Source organism: Rhinoderma darwinii, chromosome 5 (genome assembly GCF_050947455.1).
Source record: "Rhinoderma darwinii isolate aRhiDar2 chromosome 5, aRhiDar2.hap1, whole genome shotgun sequence".
Lineage (NCBI taxonomy): Eukaryota > Metazoa > Chordata > Amphibia > Anura > Rhinodermatidae > Rhinoderma > Rhinoderma darwinii.
The window spans coordinates 14,383,751-14,406,764 of record NC_134691.1 but is presented as its reverse complement, the minus strand read 5'-3'; the positions used below and the strand labels follow the sequence as shown (position 1 = coordinate 14,406,764).

The following is a 23,014-nucleotide window of genomic DNA, read 5'->3' as shown; positions in this document are numbered from 1 at the left end:
AAAAGCCGTGTGAATATACAAACAAGAGAACATATGAAATCTTCTGGAAGCTTCTACGTAAAGTATGTGAGGAAATTGCTTGCGTAGCAATTACGGTACTTAACATTATATTTGTTATTGGTATCTCTCCCTTTCACTACGGGGGAAATCTGATAACTACATGGGACAGGACTAAGGGTCTTCTTACACGGCCTGACGTGGGCCGATCAATGAGACAGTGTGTTGATCGGCGCTCGTTTGCTCCTGTCACAATGAGCTATGTATGGGGACGAGCGCTCGTTACTCCGGTCGTTCGTCCTCATACATTTCTATCAGGACAACGATACTATTTATTGTGGCATGAACGATACAATCAGCCAATGATTGAGCGTTTGCTCGTTCATCGGCTGATCGCTGCCCTGTTTATACGGGGCAGTGATCAGGAACGATTTATGTGAACGCTCGTTAGCCCGATAATTGGCCGGTGTGAAGGGATTTCCCCACAGCTTCCTTGCCTATCTCTCAGCACACTATATTCTGGGGAATTGGGTAATGAGGAATTGTTATTTAAGGAATTGTCCAATATTATGCTCCAGAATAGGAAGATGCGGGCAGCACGGGGCATTACTTACCAGTCTTAGCTGATCTGCTTCTATCTTCTATCACTGTCTGGAGAGATTGAACGGATCTAGTGGATCTTCTAGAGGGATCCTGCAGGTACGTCCCAAAAATGCAATGCAACTCCGAGAATCTGCCAGTGCCACCTGTCAGTGACTTGTACATTCATCCGTGGAATCTGCAGCATCATTCAGTCTATTACATGGAAACTGGCGCAGTGACCACCCCAACACCCCACAAGTCCCCCACAATCTGGATCTCCCTCTCTGTGCCGTCTCCGGCTTCGAGTTCACTTCTCAACTGTCTTGTTTCTTTTCAAATACAGTCAGCGACTGTCAGGCAGAATGAGGTCACATTTCCTGTCGAGCTGCAGCTTAGAGGCTTTCACAGGGATAGATGCAGATGCAGCAGAGCCGAGTGGGTCGTCTGGCACGACTTATCCTGATATCACGATGCATTATCACAATACAGCTCAGAAAGAGTTAAGATGATTTTCCGTTTTTAATTAAATAAAGTTTATTCGCTATTAGGAAAAGTTCTGCAACTTATTAATATGCAATGTGGGAGAATTACGTAAACGCCTCGAAAAACGGCAAAAAATACGGAGGCTGAACGCCTCCAAACATCTGCCCATTGATTTCAATTGGAAAAACTGCGTTTCGTTCCCATGGGGCGGTTTTTTACACGGCCGTTTGTGAAAAGACGCGTAAACAAAAAGGCCCCGTAAAAAGAAGCATGTCACTTCTTGAGCCGTTTTTGGAGCCATTTTTCATTGTCTCAATAGAAAAACCATTCTAAAAATGTGGTTAAAAAACGCATGAAAAAAACGCTTTATCCTCTAAAAACGGCTGAAAATCAGGAGCTATTTTCCCTTGAAAACAGCTCCGTATATTATGGCCGTTTTTAGTTTGCGATGTGAACATACCCTTAGCGCTGGGCTGGGAGAGCAGCTTGTATTCTGCAGCAGCTTCTCCCTGCACAGTGAAAGTTTAGTTTACGGTTTTTCCCACATTTTTGTTTTCTAAAAACTGCAACAAAAACCGCGGCAAAAATGGCATATATTGATGCAGTCAATCTTCTCCACCCCCTTCATGTGCTTATTTGCTAATCCTCATATTTGTGATAACTTGAACAAAAAAAAATGCATACATGATTATGGATGGCTAAAAAAAAAAACAGTTTTGGGACGACCAATTTGAATGTGACGGTTAGGGGGGATTCACACGAGCGTGTATTCGGTCCGTGCGGGCCGCGTGGTTTTCACGCGGCACGCATGGACCAATACAAGTCTATGGGGCAGTACAGACAGTCCGTGCTTTTTGCGCAGCGTTTGTCTGCTGCGCAAAAAGCGCGACAGGTTCAATAACTCTGCGTATTTCGCGCATCACGCACCCATTGAAGTCAATGGGTGCGTGAAAATCACGCGCACCACACGGAAGCACTTCCGTGGGACGAGCGTGATTCGCGCAACAGCAGTGAAAAGGATGAATGAAAACAGAAAAGCACCACGTGCTTTTCTGTTTCCAAGCATCCAAACGGAGTGTCTTTGCGAGGAGCGAACCCCGACAACCGAGGCAAACTTCACCGGGTTCGGCCAAACTCGTTTTGGCCGAACCCGGCAAAAAAATTTCCGGTCCGCGACGTCGGGAGAGATTCACTGTGCATGGTGCTGAAAGAGTTAAACTGTTTCAGCACCATGGACAGTGACTTGCGATCCCAAAATACATGAACCTGTAAAAAAAAACGAAGTTCTAACTTACCGATTACTCCTGTCTCCTTCCTGCAGTCCGACCTCCCGGGATGACACTTCAGTTCAAGTGACAGCTCCAGCCAATCACAGGCCAAGCACAGGCTGCAGCCAATCACAGGCTGCAGCGGTCACTTGGACTGCCGCGTCTTCCAGGGAGGTGGGGCCCGATGTCAAGAGAGGCGCGTCACCAAGGACGCGTCACCAAGGACGCGTCACCAAGGCAACGGCCGGGAAGTTCTCGGTAAGTAGGAACTTTATCTTTTTTTTTAACAGGTTTTTCGCTGTTGTGTTCGGCATTCACTGTCAAGGGTGCTGAAAGAGTTAGCTCTTTCAGCACCTTGGACAGTGACGGGCGTCGACAAGCCTCATCTCTATGATGCCGGCTGCGCGAAAATCACGCAGCCGCGCATCAGACACGCATGACACACGCAGCTGTCAAATGGTTTTTGCGCTCGCAAAACGCCGCGTTGTTTGCGCGCGCAAAAACGCAACGCTCGTGTGAATCTCCCCTTAGGGGGATAAAGGAGTTCTCCGCATGAAGAATCCCTACTTGTTGGCTAGGTCTCTTAACAATAAGCAAATCACAAAGTGTCCCCCAGCGATCAGCTGTAGTCAGTGGGGAAACCTATCATTAAGCGTTCAATTTCCCTGCAGCGCCACCACAGGGGAAAAAGCGTTGTCTGTGTAATACAGGACAGGACCTCCAGAGCAAGAGACGCTCTATGTAACCGCTCTCCACTCTGACCAAGGGATGAGGATCCTGAACAGAGGACCCCCCTCTATTATCTCAGAATTCCCTAACAGGGTGCATGGTAATGGGTTTTCTAAACTGAACAACCCCTTTAAGGAATCAGGTGCATGTTTAAAGGGAACCGGTCACCAGCATTTCACCTATTACACCAGCAATACCAGGCGGTAGTGGGTGAAAAATCATTTCTATATAACCAATAAGTGTCTTCTTAGTCGGCTCTGTAGCTTTAGTATTCAGCTTTTTAGTGTTCCCGCACCGTATGCTAATGAGCATAAAAGAGTCAAATCTTCGTTTGAAAAGAGTTACATCTTCATTCCTCAAGTCTTTCCGGGTTTACCCCGCCTCCTTACTTTTGATTGACAGCTCCTCGCCTTCCCCCAGCACACAAAATCCTGCGCTTCTGCATTGATGTCCTCTTCTGGTGTGTGCGCACAAAGGGACACCGGATTATTACGATAAAAGGCGCAAAATGTTTGCAGACAGTTATTTACAGTCGGAGGAGGAGTTTAGAAGAGGGGATAACGGAAATGAACTTTTCATAGCAGCGGCCAGTGAGGGATAAGTAAAGTTCAATAGGTGAAATGCTGGTGACGGGTTCCGTTTAACATCAGGTCTTTTCTAATCAGAATAACCGGATAAATGTGTCGCACGGTGCTACTCTAAAGTACTACCCACTTTTTTTGGCACTGAGGTTTAATAAGGCTGGATTCACACGAGCACATTACGTCCGTAATGGACGGAACGTATTTCGGGAGCAAGTCCCGGACCGAACACACTGCAGGGAGCCGGGCTACTAGCATCATAGTTATCTATGACGCTAGGAGTCCCTGCCTCTCCATGGAACTACTGTCCCGTACTGAAAACATGATTACAGTACGGGACAGTTGTCCGGCAGCGAGGCAGGGACTCCTAGCGTCGTACATAACTATGATGCTAGGAGCCCGGCTCCCTGCAGTGTGTTCGGTCCGGGACTTGCGGCCGAAATATGTTCCGTCCATTACGGACGTAATGTGCTCGTGTGAATCCAGCCTTACTATTGAGGGAGATTTATTAATACTGGTGCACTGTCCCGAATTTACGGAGACAGTCCCGGCAAATTACTGTCCCGGGTCTTATCCCGGAAACTGCTACATTCAATTGTATCTGCGTCCTCAGGACACAAAGACAATTGAATGCTATGGCAGAGCTTCCTTCTCTGCCATTCACTCCTGGGGCAAAATCTTTGGCCAAAGCATTGCCGACGCCCTACCCGGGGATTCCACTGCAGGGGGTGCCACTGACGTCACTGCCCTTATATGGACAATGAAGTCAGGGCTCTCTCTATGAGCGGAATTTCCGGCCAAGGCGTCAGAAGCGATTTGGCTGGGAGTTCCAACGCTCCAGGAGTAGCCCATGACTTCATGGTCCACATAATGGCAGTATCGTCAGGGACACCTCCTGCAGCGGAATCACCGGCGAGAGCATGGCCGGAGCCTGGCCGGATATTCCGCTCATAGAGGGAGCGACTGACGACGTCACTGTCCATATAAAGACATTGAAGTCAGGGGCTCCCCATGGCGCGCCGGAATCCGCGGCAAAAGTGTTGCCGACGCCTAGTTGGAGATTCCGCTCATAGAATGAGCCCATGACTTCACTGTCCTTATAAAGGCAGTGACGTCAGGGGCACCTCCTGTAGCAGAATCCCCGGCCAGAGCATTGCTGACGCTGGCCGGGGCTTCCGCTTATAGAGGGAGCCACAATGGCTCTATCTACAGGGAGGGAGGGTGGGGGGTTATCTACAGGGGGAGTATGTGGCACTATCTACAGGGGGAGTATGTGGCACTATCTACAGGGGGAGTATGTGGCACTATGTACAGGGGGCTGTGTGTGGCACTATCTACAGGGGGCTGTGTGTGGCCCTATCTACAGGGGGCTGTGTGTGGCATCCTCTACAGGTTGTCTGTGTGGCATCATCTACAGGGGGTCTGTGTGGCATCATCTACCGGGGTCTGTGTGGCATCATCTATAGGGGGCGGTGTGGCATCTTCTACAGGGGGATGTGGCATCATCTGGAGGGGGGTTTGGCAATATCTACAGAGGGCATTGTGGTATTATCTACAGAGGGCCATGTGGAACTATCTACAGGGGGCACTGTGGCATCATCTACAGGAATCAGTGTGTGGCAATATCTACAGGGAGCAGTGTGTGACAATATCTACAGGGAGCAGTGTGTGGCATCATCTACAGGAAGCAGTGTGTGGCAATATCTACAGGGAGCAGTGTGTGGCATCATCTGCAGGGAGCAGTGTGGCAATATCTACAGGGAGCAGTGTGTCGCAATATCTACTGGGAGCAGTGTGTGGCATCATCTACAGAGAGCAGTGTGTGGCAATATCTACTGGGGCAGCGTGGAGCACCATCTACAGGGAGCAGTATGTGGCATCATCTACAGGAAGCAGTATGTGGCATCATCTACATGGAGCAGTATGTGGCATCATCTACAGGGAGCGGTATGTGGCATCATCTACAGGGAGCGGTATGTGGCATCATCTACAGGGAGCAGTGTGTGGCATCATCTACAGGGAGCAGTGTGTGGCAATATCTACAGGGAGCAGTGTGTGGCAATATCTACAGGAAGGAGTGTGACAATATCTACTGGGGCAGTGTGGAGCACGATCTACAAGGGGCACTGCGTGCGGCACTATCTACGCTGGTTTTTATGCTGCGATTAGTGGTCAGCACATATCGCCTAGCCTTAGTGATAAATCACCTGCCTGTAAACAACCAGATAACCAGAGACATACCGGCCACCATAGTAGTTGTCAGCCAAACTAGTGCAGACATTTTGTTTGTTTTTTTGTATGCAGAAATTCTGAAAAGCCACGCCCACTAGCCACGCCAATCAGCTAAACCATGCCCCATACGACACAGCCACCAAAGATGCCACACCCTAAGTGTCCCTGGAAAAAAAATCAAATGTTGGCAACTATGTGTATGTAGCATGCGCCAGATTCATCATCAGGGTGCCCTATTGATAATCTGCTGCTGACTAAACCATTCCTGAACAATTTTCGCAGTGTGTCAGGGGCATTAACCTGCTCGAAGAGGGCAATGCCATTAGGAAATACCACTGCCATGAACGGGGTGGACTTGTCTGCAACATTGTTTAGATAGGTGGTACATGTAAATATAATGAATGCCAGGACACAAGGTGTCTGTCACGACGCCGTACCGCGTAGCGGGATAGCAGCTGGCCAAACAGGTACAAAACAATGTCTATAGTTCAGAAAGGGTACCTGAGGCAATGTAGACAGTAGCGGTAGATTCAGGCTAAGATGAGGCTCCGATAGTAGACAGACACCCGGCGGGGTGCGACACAATATATGCAGCGGAGGGCACAACACGACTCCAACTCTTGAAGGCACCGAGGCACGGTAGCACGGGATACAGGGTACAGGCAACAGGAACGGGTACTACTGGGAACTGGAAAACACTAGGAGACTATTTGCAAGGACAAACTAAAGGTAACACAACAACGCTGAGGCAAGGATCGAGAGGGCAGAGCCCCTTTTATAGTCCTGAAGCATTCTGGGCTAATTGCAGTATTCTGCAACTGTGCATGTACTGGCCCTTTAAGGCCGGGCGCACGCCCCCTGCGGGAGACAGTGTCCAGACCAGGAAGTGAGTGCCGGCGTCTACCAGGAGGGAGATTCCGCTGTGAACTCGTTCGTCTATGGCCGCGACCGTCGGTCCGCGGCCATAGACGTTACAGTGTCATTACAGTGTCCCAGCAGAACATTGCCCAGAGAATTACACTGCCTTCGCCAGGTTTTCTTCTTCCCATAATGCATCCTGGTGCCATCTCTTCCCCAGGTGAGAGATGATACATGAGAGAGAAGCTGGACCCCACCACGGCGCAGGCTGCAGCAGGATACATCAGAGAAAAGCTGTCTCCACCACAATGCAGGCTGCATCGGGATACATCAGAGTGAAGCAGGTCTCCACCACGGCGCAGGCTGCAGCGAGTTACATTAGAGAGAAGTCGGTCTCCACCACAGCGCAGGTTGCAGTGGGGTACATCAGAGAGAACCGGTCTCCATCATGGCGCAGGCTGCAGCAGTATACATCAGGAAGAAGTCGATCTCCACCATGGTGCAGGCTGCAGCGAGTTACATCAGAGAGAAGCCAGTCTCCACCACAAAGAGAAAGCCGTTCTTCACCACGGTACAGGCTGCAGCAGGATACATCAGAGAGAAGACTTCACCACATGCAGCGGTATACATCAGAGAGAAGCCGGTCACCACCATGGCGCAGGCTGCAGCGGGTTAAATCAGAGAAAGACCAGTCGCCATCAAGGTGCAGGCAGCAACTCACTTCCAGGCGGACAGCGTTTCACGGTTGACGGACTCTCACTATACGGAGGGGTATCACAGTACCTCACCGGACTCCAAGACCAAGGGGGTCTCTATCTTGATCTCTCGTTCTCTTCCGTGGGAGCACGTGGAGACTCGTACAGATGGAGTGGGACGGTATATCTTCGTGAAGGGTAGGTTTGCTAACACTGTTCACACTGGCTACATGCTATCTCCCTAACACTGGTCAGGTCGCCTTTTTTGAAGGGGTCTTGACGGTGTTGGATGGTTTTTTGGAAGGCACTCTCATACTAGGGGGGGGATCTGAACCTTACATTGGACCCGACTATAGACTCCTCACGTGGACACTCGTCGTTGCCCAGGTCGGCACACCGCCGGGTGCGTCGGTTGCTACATGAACACCAACTGATAGACGCGTGGCGGCTTATGCACCCGATGACAAAAGACTACACCTTCTTTTCGCCCCCCCACAACACATACACCAGACTAGACTACTTCTTCCTGTGCCACTCCCATCTCTCCAACCTTTCCTCAGTCTCTATTGATAATATAACCTTCTCGGACCACGCCCTCATTACACTCTCTCTCTGTCTCCCAGCAGCCCACCCTCGCTCCTGGCAGTGGCGGCTAAATGATTCGCTCCTGCAGAACCCGACGGTAATTTCAGAAATACACAGGGACCTACAGGAGTATTTTGCTACGAATGTATCTTCAGATGTAAGTCCGCTCAGTGTTTGGGAGGCACATAAGTGCGTGATCCGGGGCTCCTTCATTCGGATCGGATCTAAACTTAAAAGGGAGCGGACAGCTCACTTGAGTGACCTGTTATCTCTTATACACCTCCTCGAGCAGTCCCACAAGGCCTCCCTGGACCGGGTGGTGAGGGCGGAGCTGGGGCAGTTGCGTGTTCAAGTCCGTTCTCTTTGTCTTGCCAAGGCTAGGGCCTCCCTAGTAAAGTGTAGACGACATTTCTACGAATTCAGTAACAAACCAGGCAGGACTTTGGCACAGGCATTGCGGAAAACTAGGTCACGTACCTATGTCCCCCAGGTACAGGTTCCAGGAGCTGGGGGTTTGCACCGCCCCCAGGACATCTCGGAAGCCTTCCTGGCGTACTACCACTCACTCTACAATCTCCCGCGGACCTCTCTTACCGCAGATGGGGGAACTAGACGGGAGCAGATGGAGGCATATCTCCGCTCCTCGGGGATGAAAAGTATCCCGCAGGAAGCTCTAGCTGCTTTGGAAGAGCCTATTTCTCCAGAGGAGTGGTCCTGGGCCCTGAAGGACTCGCCGGTGGAGAAGGCGCCGGGCCCGGATGGTCTCCCCATTCAGTTCTACAAGGTCTGCTCAGACCTTCTCGTGCCTCATTTCCTGCAGGCCTATAACTCTCTCACAGACGGGTGCTCTCTCCCTCAGGATGCCTTGCGGGCATACATTACGGTTATACCCAAGGAAGGAAAGGATCCCACCAGCTGCCAAAATTACCGCCCCATTTCACTGCTTAATGTAGATCTCAAGCTGTTCGCAAAGATCTTGGCCCATAGGCTTACCCCCCTTCTCCACAGTGTGATCAACTATGACCAGGTGGGCTTCATGCCCCTTAGGGAAGCTAGGGATAACACCACTAGGGCAATTAATCTGATTTATCACGCGACTGCCTCGTCTCTGCCCACGCTGCTGCTGTCCACGGACACGGAGAAGGCCTTCGATAGGTTAGACTGGGACTTCATGTCGCCACTTTGCGGCACATCGGGCTGGGTTCCCACATGATGTAATGGATTTCAAGCCTCTACTCATCTCCTTCTGCCAGGGTTAAGGTTAACGGTACCCTATCTTCTCCGCTCTCTATCTCCAACGGTACGCGGCAGGGATACCCCCTGTCTCCCTTGATTTTTATTTTGTGCCTGGAGCCCTTCCTCTGTCGGGTTCGATCTAATCCAGATATAGCGGGTGTATCAGTGGATGGAAGGTCTCATAAAGTGGCTGCGTATGCGGACGACTTTCTGTTCTTTCTCACTGCGACCAGGATCTCCTTGCCCAACCTCATGGCGGAGATGAGTAGATACTCGAAACTGTCAAATTTCAAAATTAACTATCAGAAGTCTAAGGCTCTCAACATATCGCTGCCGCAGTCCCTAGTGGAGGACCTGTCGGGGTCCTTCTCCTTTAAGTGGGCCAGAGACTCGCTTCAATACTTGGGGGTCCAGCTCTCCAGGGATCCCTCTCGCCTTTATGCAGTTAACTATCCTCCTCTCCTACAACGTGTAAAGAGCGATTTGGATTCCTGGATGAAGGGCACCTTCACGTTGTTCGGCAGATGTGCAATCTAGAAAATGAACATTCTACCACGGATACTGTACTTCTTCCAAGCCCTACCGATCCACATTCCCCGCACTTTCTTCCGAGCTTTGTTGTCCTTACTCCACCGCTTCATTTGAGTGGGGAAACTGGCCCGTATAGCCCGCTCCACGCTTTTTCGCTCTAAGAGTGAAGGGGGCGTGGGGCTCCCTGACTTTATGTCCTACCAACAGGTCTCGCACTTGGCGCGCATCCTGGACTGGTTCTGCCACACGGAGGTCAAACAATGGGTTTCGATGGAACAGTCTTCTATGGCTCTCCTCCTGCAGGCCCTGCCTTGGCTGGGCAGGGATACCCCTCTGTCAGCAAGGACACACCCGACGATAGGGCCCTCACTGGCAGTTGCGTCGAAGGTCTTTCCCCAGAAAGAGATCTCCCCTTCTCCGTCCCCCCTGTTTCCAGTCTTGGGTAACCTGGCGTTTCCTCCAGGGCGGGAGGGGGGTCCATTTAGGAGTTGGTTGCGGGCAGGCAGGGGCCCCACCTCTCATTATCTGCACGGGGAGTCATGGATGACTGGCCCGCAATTGACGTCTTTGACAGACCCTCTCCCCCTCACTCCCTGGCAGGTCACTCAGCTGAGACATTTCCTGGTGTCCTAGCCTAACCCTGCGGAACATGCTCGGGTCAAAACTCAGTTTGAACTCCACTGCGTGGGCACTGGCTCGATGCGTCACACACTATCCAGACTATACTCCCTACTGATCTCCCCATCTACCCTCTCCACACCCACATATTTGCTACGGTGGGAAAGGGACTTGGGAATCACACTCTCGGCTGAACAACAAGATAGGGTATACACAATGACACATAAATTGTCCATGGCCAGTAGGTATCAGGAAGCGGGATTTAAAATTTTAACGCGTTGGTATAGGGTGCCTTCAAGATTACATGCCATGATTCCGGCGGTCTCCCCGCTGTGTTGGAGATGTGGTAACCAGGTGGGAACGATAATACATGTCTTTTGGGAGTGCCCGAGGCTGACTGCCTTTTGGTCAGAAGTGTGGCGTATCACCTCCAAATTCACGGACTTCCCACTCCCGTGCACACCTGCCTTGTTCTTGCTCCATCTGTGCGAGGTCCCGTTGTTCTCATATCGTCGCTCTGTGGTCCGCCATCTCGTGAATACTGCCAGGGCCTGCATACCAGCGGTGTGGAGACAATCTTGTGCGCCGTCGCTCAGCTTGTGGTTCGATAAGATACAGGAGATCATGAGGATGGAGGATCTCACGGCTTCTATGAGAGGTACTCACTCCAAGTTCATCAAGACTTGGTATCATTGGGTCAGGTTTCAATCATCTTTGGAGTTCAGGAACATCGTAGCCTCTTGATTTGTACTTTCTGCATGACATATAACAACGGAACTCGTCCCTTCCTATCCCTCCTCTGTCGTTCCTCTTTTCTTCTTCCCTTTTTCATACCCCTTTCTAAGATATGTTTCACTGTGGGCCTTAATGCATGTCTGCAGGTTCAGGATGCATGGGGTGAGCCCCAATTATTGTTTAACATTACTCTGTTTGTACACCTACCATTCAGGATGTCCACATATGCCGGCCTGCATGCCGAAGTACTATATGGTTGCATATTCTTTTGCCATTAACGTGTCAGGTTTGTAAAAATTGATAAATAAAAGAATTTATAAAAAAAAAGGTGCAGGCAGCAGCAAGTTACATTAGAGAGAACCCAGTCTCCACCACGGCGCAGGCAGCAGCAGGTTACATTAGAGAGAACCCAGTTTCCACCACGGCGCAGGCTGCAGTGGGAAACATCAGAGAGAAGCTGGTTTCCATCACGTTGCAAGCTGCAGCAGGATATAACAGAGAGAAACAGGTCTCCACAACAATGCAGGCTGCAGCGCGTTACATCAGATAGAAGCCGGTCTCCACCACAGCTCAGACTGCAGTGGGATACAGCAGGAAGAAGCCCGTCTCCACCACGGCGCAGGCTGCCACGGCGCAGGCTGCAGCAGGATACATCCAAGAAAAGCCGTCTCCACCACAATGCAGGGTGCAGCTGGATACATCATAGAGAAGCCGGTCTCCACAACAATGCTGGCTGCAGCAGGATACATCAGAGATAAGCCGTCTCCACCACGGCGCAGGCTGCAGCGAGTTACATTAGAGAGAACCCATGACCGGTGGATGGGATAACTTGCTCCTTTATCACTAAACCTTAAAGAAATACTCAGAAACATATGTTGGATAAACTTTGGCCAAGGCGATTTATTAATTACAACCTCTCTCTGTACACGTTAGCCAGCCATATAACATAAACTGTTATCCAAATCAATCAAAAATTAACATAAATTAACATAATTAACATAAAATTAAAAGATTTTAATAGAAAGGGGATGGTCTTCATGCCCCACCCAGTTTACAACTGAGTGAGCATGCGCTCAGACTCCCCTTTTTTCAGCCTACCACACCCCCCATGCTGACTAACCCCCGCCAAGAGCCAGCCGTATGACACCTCATGCCGGCTGCGCTCCCCCAACCAACGCCAAGGCCTCTTCCAAGCCGTCCTGCAGCCCAAAGTTGAATATGTCCAGTCCAACGTCCGTCAGACGTACCCCATCTGGACGGAACAAACCAGTCGTCCTACCTTCCAACAGACGGTGACGTACCACAACACCCCCAAGGAGACGCACAAAATAATCCATCTCCTTGTTAACCTTCCCACGGGACCGGCATAATGCCTCTAAGTACCTTCCTTGGCACCAATTCTGACCAGACCAGCCGAACTCCAGGCAACATTCCTAACAGGCGGACCACATCCCTCTTCATGGTACGAATCAAGTCCCTCTGCGTCCTCTGTCCCAGATCGTTGCCACCAACGTGTAACACCAATATCTTCGGATGGCCAACCATTCTTGCCAGACGAATCACTTCATTCACTACGTCGTCCCACCGCAGACCCCTGTAGCCGAACCAACGTAAGTCCAACTGTGCCATTGGAAACCCAAGCCTCTCTCCATTTCGCCCTTCTCCAGCCCTCCGATGAACCCAGTAGGTAAACGAGTGACCGACAATCCACGCCACCGCTGGAGAGGAGCCTGCAACAAAAGCAAAGTCACACGCCATCAAGCAACATGCCCCCCACAATATCACCACTACCCCCCTAGACCAACAGCGTCCACACCCTTCCAGGCCGGACATTCCTCCTGTATGCCCCGGACTTCCATCTGCCCACTTGCTTTACCCCCCACACTCCCAATCCCAGGCGAGCAGCCTCCGTCGCCGCCCCTACCCTAAAGGAATGCGTGCCAAATTCGGAGTCCCTGCCCCCCAAACTCCCAATACCCTTCCTGAGCACCGCTAAAAATTGGTAACGCGACAGCCAGGGACCATCCTGATGAACGAACAGCGGACCCGGGAGAGCAACTCCACGGGCCCGCAGGAAAACCTCAAAATTGGCCACCGGGCAGATCCAGGAATCAGAGATTGCCGACAGAACCACCGCCACCCCTTTTTTAAGTTGATCAGTTTTCGACCCTCGTAACCATATTCTAACTACCCCCTCACCCATAGACACATCTTCCATCCTTATACCACCAGGGCGGGTCTTACTGCCACTAACCAACTCCCCTACCCTAAATGCCCCAAAAAAGGCCCAAGAAAAAACTAAGGAAAACAACCCCACCTCATAGCCCGGCAGACAAATCCCGTTCAAGCTCCCAATCAAACAACCCCATAGACCATTCGTAATCGGCCCCCTGGTGTCCTCCGACTTCTTCTGGGGCTTCAACCCCTTCAGGGCCTGCCGTATTCGAAATCCTTTTGTCACGTCAGTCCATCCCACCAATTCAAAGTGGAGGGCCAGGGCTGACAGATTCCGTTCCACACCAGACGCTGACACCCCTAATTCCACCAAGTGTACCACAAAAGCCTCAAGAGCCTCCTCGAGAGACTCCGGCTGTATTTCCGAACCCCAAAACTCATTTTGCCACTCCATAAATGCACCCCAGACCTTGCCATAACATTTAAGTAGATGGCGCCACATAATTCTGCACCAGTTCGTCCATCACGGCATGATCACGGACCACAGGCAAGGAGGGAATGAGAACCCGACCTCCTCGGCTTCTGGCGCCACCTCCCGGAAGCGCGCCCACTGAAAACTGGAAAGAGCGTCAGCTGCAAAGTTCAGAACCCGGGGTACATGTTTTGCCCGGAAAAACACATTCAAATGTAAACATTGCATTACCAACACCCTCAACAAACGGAACGGATCAGAACCAGAAGACAAATTATTAATCGCATGCACCACCCCATGTTGTCAGACAGAAACACCACCTGCCTATTCCTGAATTCCTCCTCCAAAACATACACTGCCACCAGAATCGGAAACAGCTCCAAGAAGGTCAAATTCCTCAGTAGCGAAGAACCCGACCAAGACAAGGGCCTTTTCGCCGCGCACCACCTAACACCTAGCAGGGTGCCAAAGCCCACACTACCGGACGCATCAGTCTGAAGGCCCAACTCCACCAAACTCGCCTGAAAAACCAAAACCCTGTTGAAAGACACCAGAAAGTCATCCCACACTCAGAGATCCTCCCGGTGAGCCTTGGTGATCCGCACATAATAGTCGGCTAAAACCCATCGGAATGACTCGGCAAGAAAAATTCAACTTACCCAAAACCGATTGAAGGGACTGCAGCTTCACTTTCTCGCTACCTCGGATCTGAGATCAGACAGCTTATCGTCCGGCAACCAACAAACACCGGCCACCGAATCTAATTCCAATCCCAGAAAGGTCAAACAGGATACAGGTCCCACCTTTTTGTCCTCAGCCATCGGAATGCCAAACTTCCACGCAACAGCCTGCAGCGTGTCCAGAATGTGACGACACATTGCGGAAGCCGCCGGCCCGACACACAAGAAATCATCAAGGTAATGAATGATGCTATCACAACCCGACGATTCCTTCACCACCCACTCCACAAATGTGCTAAACGCCTCAAAGTAGGAGCATGATAACGAACATCCCATTGGCAGTCATAAATCCACAAAATAAGCCCCTTCAAAAAACATCCCAAAAGATGGTGACTCTCAGGATGAATCGGGAGACAAAGCCCCCGGGCCAGCCTCCCGAACCAAAACAACGGCCCGATTAAGGGACGCATACGACACCGAACACTAATCCTTATCTATGTCGTCGTTGACCGAAGCCCCCGTAGGAAAAGACAGATGATGAATCATCCGAAACTTCCCCGGTTCTTTCTTTGGAACCACCCCCAACGGGGACACCCTCAAATTCACCAAAGGAGGGCAGGAAAAGGGGCCCGCCATCTTACCCAGAGCCACCTCCGTGCACAGCTTGGCTCTGACCACCTCCGGAAATTGCACCGCCGATTTGAGATTACCCGAACCCCCCGAATCTATCCGCCCCCCACTACCAGGAAACCAAAAACCCACCGAAAATTCCTTTTGCAATAGTTTCGCATGCCGCTTGTTACCATACCGTCCTAGCCACGGCAGCATCGCGCCGAGGTTCACCGGCGTCTTCCCCTTTGCCAAACTCCCCCGGCCGTTTGCCAGAGCGCTTAAAGCATCTGGAGAAGGGGTGCAAACCCCCACACCCAGAACACTTGTGTCAAAATTTACACGACACACCGGCTTTACATTGTCCTTCATTAAACGGCCAACAAACTCCTTTTTTGTTACACGTCACTTGGCCGGATAATTGTCCTCCGGCCCCGGGCTGAAAGGGGGAGGGGCGCTGGGCCATCATCAACTGCATCCACAAAGGCAGGTCCAACTGGTCCCACCTCATAGACGGGCAAGACGCCAAGTGTTGAGGAAACTGTTCGTCATACCGCCACCACGCTAACCCACTATAAGTCTTACACGCATCCCAGATACCTTCCACGTAGCAAAACAAAGACGCGCACCTATCAGGAAATTTCGCCCCCCACACATTCGCAAAAACGCAAAAAGCCCAGTTTCCAATTGTTTTCTGAATTTTCAGGTACCGATGTTTTCGCTCCTCCTCCTCCCTCTTTTGTTTTTCCGCCCCATCCGTTTCCTTAGTCTCCGGGAACTCGTCCAACGGCAATAGCGAGAAAAGCTCCACGTACTCCCCTTTTTCGATCTTTTCCCGGACCTCGGTCTTCAGATGAGCCCCCAAAGGACCTGAGAAAGCCAAATAAGAGCCCCTCTGGGCCATGTCCGCCATGGGACCCACCGAAGTTTCCCCAACCTGCGACAAGCTTTCCTCCCGATCCGCCCCGCTACCCACCTGGGAAAAAAACACCGAACCCGTAACCAACCTCCATGCCCCCTCCACCCCAGGATCAACCACCGTGTCTGCACTAACACCCCGGGCCGCTAGCAAATCCCTAACCTCACCTAAAACCTACCTTAACCAAGTCACCAGACGCCCCACAGCACTCACCACCACCTCCTGAAGCCCGACCACCAGGTCCACCGGTGTACTCCGACAACTGAAGCTCCGACTGCCACTCCATGGTCCTTCTACCCGGATCACCACCACACCCACCAGCGGCATCCATCCATGCTGATCGTCCACCCTGCGGCGCCGGTGATAAGGCCTCCCGACCATACACCGAAGACCTCCTCGATTCCACTCCAACACCATGCTGCTGACGGCGCCGAACAGTCGAACCTCCAGTCCTGTGCCTGTCCGCTCCACCCGTGGAACGACTGTCACGATCCACTCGACTCCTCTCCCTGCTGACCGTCTTCGTCCTTGACCTCCAGTATCTGTCCCCAGTCAACGATTGCCTCGCCGCTCCGGTCCTCACCTGCATCCTATGGCCAAACGAGAGGACATCAACTAACCGGTCGTCCCGGGCTTGACCCGTCCTCAAAGCCGCAAGCCCCCTGGAAGAGGCCCCGGTCGTAGCCTCAGAAGCCCACTCCTCCATGTGCCGGCCCACCGCATCTGGTGCAGGACTGCCCAGAGGCCGAGCGCCACCCACATCATCCACACCATCACAAGCTGTGAGGCTACCCCTCACCGCAAGAGGCCGGACCGGGCCCTCCCCGGCAGTCACAACATCCACTTGCCTGTCTCTGATGGGCGAAGTGCCACTCCGCACAGGACCCAGCCCGGACGCAGGCCTCGTCACTTGCCGCACCTCGATTCCCGCTGTCCTCCGTCTCCGCCCATCAGCCCGCCTCCTGGTAGGCCTCACAGGGCTAGGGTCAGCCGCACCGGAGGCCTGGAAATCCTCACCGGCCTCCCAGACTCTGCCGCAGCCAACCTCATCCCGGACACCTGCCTCGCCAGCTAGTCCTGCCCGCGATCCTCCGCCATCTCCCGCACACGCGCCATCAGCTCCTCCAGGGACATCCTCGCAAACGCTCCTTCTTCTTCCTTCGTCCGGCTCTTCTGCTGAACTTCGCCCCTTGTTGCATGCGCAGTGTCTCCCCACCCGGTCACTCTCAGTCTCCACCAAGTTACATTACAGAGAACCCAGTCTCCACCATGGCGCAGGCTGCAGAGGGAAACATCAGAGAGAAGCCGGTATCCATCACGTTGCAAGCTGCAGCAGGAAGATACAACAGAGAGAAGCTGGTCTCCACAACAACGCAGGCTGCAGCACGTTACATCAGAGAGAAGCCGGTCTCCACTATGGTGCAGGCTGCAGCGAGTTAGATCAGAGAGAAGCCGGTCTCCACCATGGCGCAGCCTGCAGCGAGTTAGATCAGAGAGAAGCCGGTCTCCACCACAGCGCGGACTGCAGTGGGATACAGCAGGAAGAAGCCCGTCTCCACAACGGCGCAGGCTGCAGCAGGATACATAAAAAAAAGCTGTCTCCACCACAATGCAGGCTGCAGCTGGATACATCATAGAGAAGCCGGTCTCCACAATGCAGGCTGCAGCAGGATACATCAGAGAGAAGCCGTCTCCACCACGGCGCAGGCTGCAGCGAGTTAAATCAAACAGAACCCAGTCTCCACCACAGCGCGGCCTGCAGCAGAATAAATCAGAGAAGCCGGTCACCGCCACGGCGCAGGCTGCAGCGAGTTACATTAGCGAGAAGCCGGTCACCACCACGGCGCAGGCTGCAGTGAGTTACATCAGAGAGAAGCCAGTCTCCACCATGGCAGATGACAGGCTTTACTACCAGATTGCTTCGGAATTCAGTCCTTCGGGGCTCGCTAAAAATAGGGGTCCTAAAGAATTTCCTAATTTGCCACCCCGAAAACTGTCCAGAATATAGGGGCAATACGTGAATTTGAATACACCTGGGGCACCATGGAGTGGTGGGTATGTGCACCTATCCAAGGACTGATTATTGCCAAATCATATTTGCCTGGATAACTGGCCACACACAACAGTGAGATTCCCAGTGGTCGGACCCCCACCACTCCCTCCTTTATGGTCTCATCTAGTATATTATCCTTATCTATAACTTGTTTTACTATAACAGGATGACTACATGGGAAGGATTGTATGATAATTTTTAGCACTACCAACTCTCTACATATTGTTAAGATCTGTAGGTTTTGCGGGTCATAGGGGGAAACAGAGCCCCCATTCTGGTGATCGGTGGGACCCCCAGTAATCACACATTTATCACCTTTCTACAGAATGAAGCAATAAGCTGTTTCTCGTGGGATTGTCCTGCGAAACGGACCCCCAAAGGGGCATGTACGAAAATGGGCCTGAAAGTTGGTGCTTCTCTAGGTTTTATGGGCATTACTGGACAGATATGGGGTGGGGCTTACAAATGTCTCAAAAATGGGACTCTGGATATGGCTTTATCCGCTCTAACACTGCGGGGATCAGTAGGGAACCATTTAACGCATGGTTGCACAAAATCCGCCAGAACAGGGGCCACTTTTTTCAGTGACCCTCCACCGTGGCTCACAGAAGGGGGTCCCAAGTGTGGACCTCCTCCTTAAGTCCTAATAGGGCGTATAGGAAAGGGGTTGTCCAGATGGGGCGACCGCTCTAAGTGAACTGCAGCTCCAAAAAAGGGTGTATTTACATTAAATTGCTCGCTCCGCTTTCGGTACATGTAAACGTGGTCCATGCACAAGGCCGGATTACATTTCCACTGTGTACAGTGACACTATAAGGCATACGGCCTATTGCTTGCACGCTGTGGGCGTCATTGCAGAGGGGATGGGGTTATAATTGGGGGACGTTGTGGAGAAATAAATGTGCAATGTAAATAATATAATAATATTCATCCCATCAATTACATAATATATATTAATGATATGACGTTATTATATGACAAATGTTACAATTATAGTATCCAGACCATTCAAAGCTGTATTAGCCCCGCCCACTCAATTCCTCAGATCACATGATCACACCGCCGACCCCAACGCAAACCAGTTCAACCACGCCGGAAGTCACGTGTGTCTCACCTTGGAGACGGCGGCGTACGCGTCTCTTTTTGACGCGGTGACCCGGAAGTCGTGGATGTTCGACCTCTGACGTAACGCGGTGTGATTGGCTGGTGGCCGTTCAGAGGGCTCTCTGGGAGCTGCGGGTGGGAGTCCGGCGGAGAAGCTTCTACTGGAAGGATGAGGCTCCCCGGAGATTAGGACACCCCGAAATCTGAGACGAGGCTCCGTGTCATTCATTGGCTGAGCGGTCTGCACCGTACAGGAAAGAGAGCCAGCCGGGGTGAGAGAACTGTGACATTAAGGCGGTAAATAGACTGATACGGAGGAGAGAAACACCGAGCCAATAACAAGGAGAGGAGATAAAAATAGAGTATGACAGGGAGAGAGGAGAAAGAGACAGCCTGTGTCTGTGAGAGGAGAAAGAGACAGTCCAATAGAGGAGAAAGAGACAGACTGTCTGGGAGAGGAGAAAGACAGTCCAATAGAGGAGAAAGAGACGGCCTACGCCAGGGAAAGAGACAGGCCCGTGTCAGGGAGAGGAGAAAGAGACAGCCTGTGTCTGTGAGAGGAGAAAGACAGTCCAATAGAGGAGAAAGAGACAGGCCCGTGTCAGGGAGAGGAGAAAGAGACAGCCTGTGTCTGTGAGAGGAGAAAGACAGTCCAATAGAGGAGAAAGAGACGGCCTACGCCAGGGAAAGAGACAGGCCCGTGTCAGGGAGAGGAGAAAGAGACAGCCTGTGTCTGTGAGAGGAGAAAGAGACAGCCTGTGTCTGTGAGAGGAGAAAGAGACAGCCTGTGTCTGTGAGAGGAGAAAGAGACAGCCTGTGTCTGTGAGAGGAGAAAGAGACAGCCTGTGTCTGTGAGAGGAGAAAGAGACAGCCTGTGTCTGTGAGAGGAGAAAGAGACAGCCTGTGTCTGTGAGAGGAGAAAGAGACAGCCTGTGTCTGTGAGAGGAGAAAGAGACAGCCTGTGTCAGGGAGAGGAGAAAGAGACAGCCTGTGTCTGTGAGAGGAGAAAGAGACAGCCTGTGTCAGGGAGAGGAGAAAGAGACAGCCTGTGTCTGTGAGAGGAGAAAGACAGTCCAATAGAGGAGAAAGAGACGGCCTACGCCAGGGAAAGAGACAGGCCCGTGTCAGGGAGAGGAGAAAGAGACAGCCTGTGTCTGTGAGAGGAGAAAGAGACAGCCTGTGTCTGTGAGAGGAGAAAGAGACAGCCTGTGTCTGTGAGAGGAGAAAGAGACAGCCTGTGTCTGTGAGAGGAGAAAGAGACAGCCTGTGTCTGTGAGAGGAGAAAGAGACAGCCTGTGTCTGTGAGAGGAGAAAGAGACAGCCTGTGTCTGTGAGAGGAGAAAGAGACAGCCTGTGTCTGTGAGAGGAGAAAGAGACAGCCTGTGTCAGGGAGAGGAGAAAGAGACAGCCTGTGTCTGTGAGAGGAGAAAGAGACAGCCTGTGTCTGTGAGAGGAGAAAGAGACAGCCTGTGTCTGTGAGAGGAGAAAGAGACAGCCTGTGTCAGGGAGAGGAGAAAGAGACAGCCTGTGTCTGTGAGAGGAGAAAGACAGTCCAATAGAGGAGAAAGAGACAGCCTGTGTCAGGGAGAGGAGAAAGAGACGGCCTGTGTCGGGGAGAGGAGAAAGAGACCGGCCCGTGTCGGGGAGGGGAGAAAGAGACCGGCCCGTGTCGGGGAGGGGAGAAAGAGACAGGCCCGTGTCGGGGAGGGGAGAAAGAGACAGGCCCGTGTCGGGGAGGGGAGAAAGAGACAGGCCCGTGTCGGGGAGGGGAGAAAGAGACAGGCCCGTGTCGGGGAGGGGAGAAAGAGACAGGCCCGTGTCGGGGAGGGGAGAAAGAGACAGGCCCGTGTCGGGGAGGGGAGAAAGAGACAGGCCCGTGTCGGGGAGGGGAGAAAGAGACGGCACCACAGGGAGGGGGGAGAGCGCTTGTGACGCCATGCAGTGCAGGCGGCTCTTCTGTTACTTGTAGTTCTTCACGGTCTTCTGTTTGGGGGTTCTCAGTGTCGTGTTCATGATTTCTGTCTTCGTCTTCCTCCGTCTTGTCGCTCCTCCTCCACCACTTCTTGATTTTATCATAATATGACCAGAATAAGATAAATTAATATTTACATTAAATACAAAGATGTTCCCTTTGTTTTCCTGATGATGGGGCGGCAGCGTGTACACAATATTTACAGACTGCTGCCGCTATGTTACATTGTATCAGGGCAGTTATGTGCAGACTTCTGTTATGTGCTATATAGTATATAGTCAAGACAGTGGTGCTTATATACTGGTTCTGTACACTATACATACCATAATAGAGCAGCAGTCTGTATACAAAACATTCAGATTGCTGTACAATACAGGACACAAGCAAAAAGATGTATATAGAGCCTCATTGTTGTTCACTGTAAGTGTAAGATAGGTGGCGGTATATGCAGGAGGGTACATGGTGGTGTAATATACAGTCAGGATGTATCACAAGGTACAGACGGTACGTTACTCATCCCATACCGGATCACTTGTTGAGTTTTTTTTTGGGGCACACAGTACTGTCAGCTGCCGTGTATGTGGAGCCTGAGTGGTGGCACACTGAGTCCCTGCAGTTCTGTGTTACGCATCTGTAGTCATTCAGGCACAATGTGCCACTATATATATATATATATATAGTGCCTCCAAACTGCACCGTACTGTACCCTAAAAGTATTCTAGAAGAGAATACCTCCATAATATGACCTCTAATGGACATGATTTTTTTTTTTTCATTTCATTGGAATCTGAGAGCGCTGACGGATCCTCTATACTACACCACACAGGAGAGCTGACGTGTCCTCTATACTACACCACACAGGAGAGCTGACGTGTCCTCTATACTACACCACACAGGAGAGCTGACGTGTCCTCTATACTACACCACACAGGAGAGCTGACAGCTCCTCTATACTACACCACACAGTAGAACTGACAGCTCCTCTATACTACACCACACAGGAGAGCTGACAGAACCTCTATACTACACCACAGAGGAGAGCTGACAGCTCCTCTATACTACACCACACAGGAGAGCTGACCGCTCCTCTATACTACACCACACAGGAGAGCTGACAGATCCTCTATACTACACCACACAGGAGAACTGACAGATCCTCTATACTACACCACACAGGAGAGCTGACAGCTCCTCTATACTACACCACACAGGAGAGCTGACAGCTCCTCTATACTACACCACACAGGAGAGCTGACAGATCCTCTATACTACACCACACAGGAGAGCTGACAGCTCCTCTATACTACACCACACAGGAGAGCTGACAGCTCCTCTATACTACACCACACAGGAGTGCTGACAGATCCTCTATACTACACCACACAGGAGAGCTGACGTGTCCTCTATACTACACCACACAGGAGAGCTGACAGCTCCTCTATACTACACCACACAGGAGAGCTGACCGCTCCTCTATACTACACCACACAGGAGAGCCGACAGCTCCTCTAGACTACACCACACAGGAGAGCCGACAGCTCCTCTAGACTACACCACACAGGAGAGCCGACAGCTCCTCTATACTACACCACACAGGAGAGCCGACAGCTCCTCTATACTACACCACACATGAGAGACGACAGCTCCTCTATACTACACCACACAGGAGAGCAGACAGCTCCTCTATACTACACCACACAGGAGAGCCGACAGCTCCTCTATACTACACCACACAGGAGAGCCGACAGCTCCTCTAGACTACACCACACAGGAGAGCCGACAGCTCCTCTAGACTACACCACACAGGAGAGCCGACAGCTCCTCTAGACTACACCACACATGAGACGACAGCTCCTCTATACTACACCACACAGGAGAGACGACAGCTCCTCTATACTAC

The 23,014-nt window shown here is 51.6% G+C and overlaps 1 protein-coding gene across 1 annotated transcript in view; it reads left to right on the top strand.

Annotated features, from left to right (window-relative positions):
- Positions 1-19,236: 19,236 nt before the first annotated feature.
- The window catches only part of PHF20L1 (PHD finger protein 20 like 1), a 91,138-nt gene continuing 87,360 nt past the window's right edge, over positions 19,237-23,014 (top strand). The window contains exon 1 of the mRNA XM_075825710.1: positions 19,237-19,414. The gene's annotated coding sequence lies outside the window, so the exon portion shown is untranslated. The remainder of the gene's footprint in view (positions 19,415-23,014) is intronic.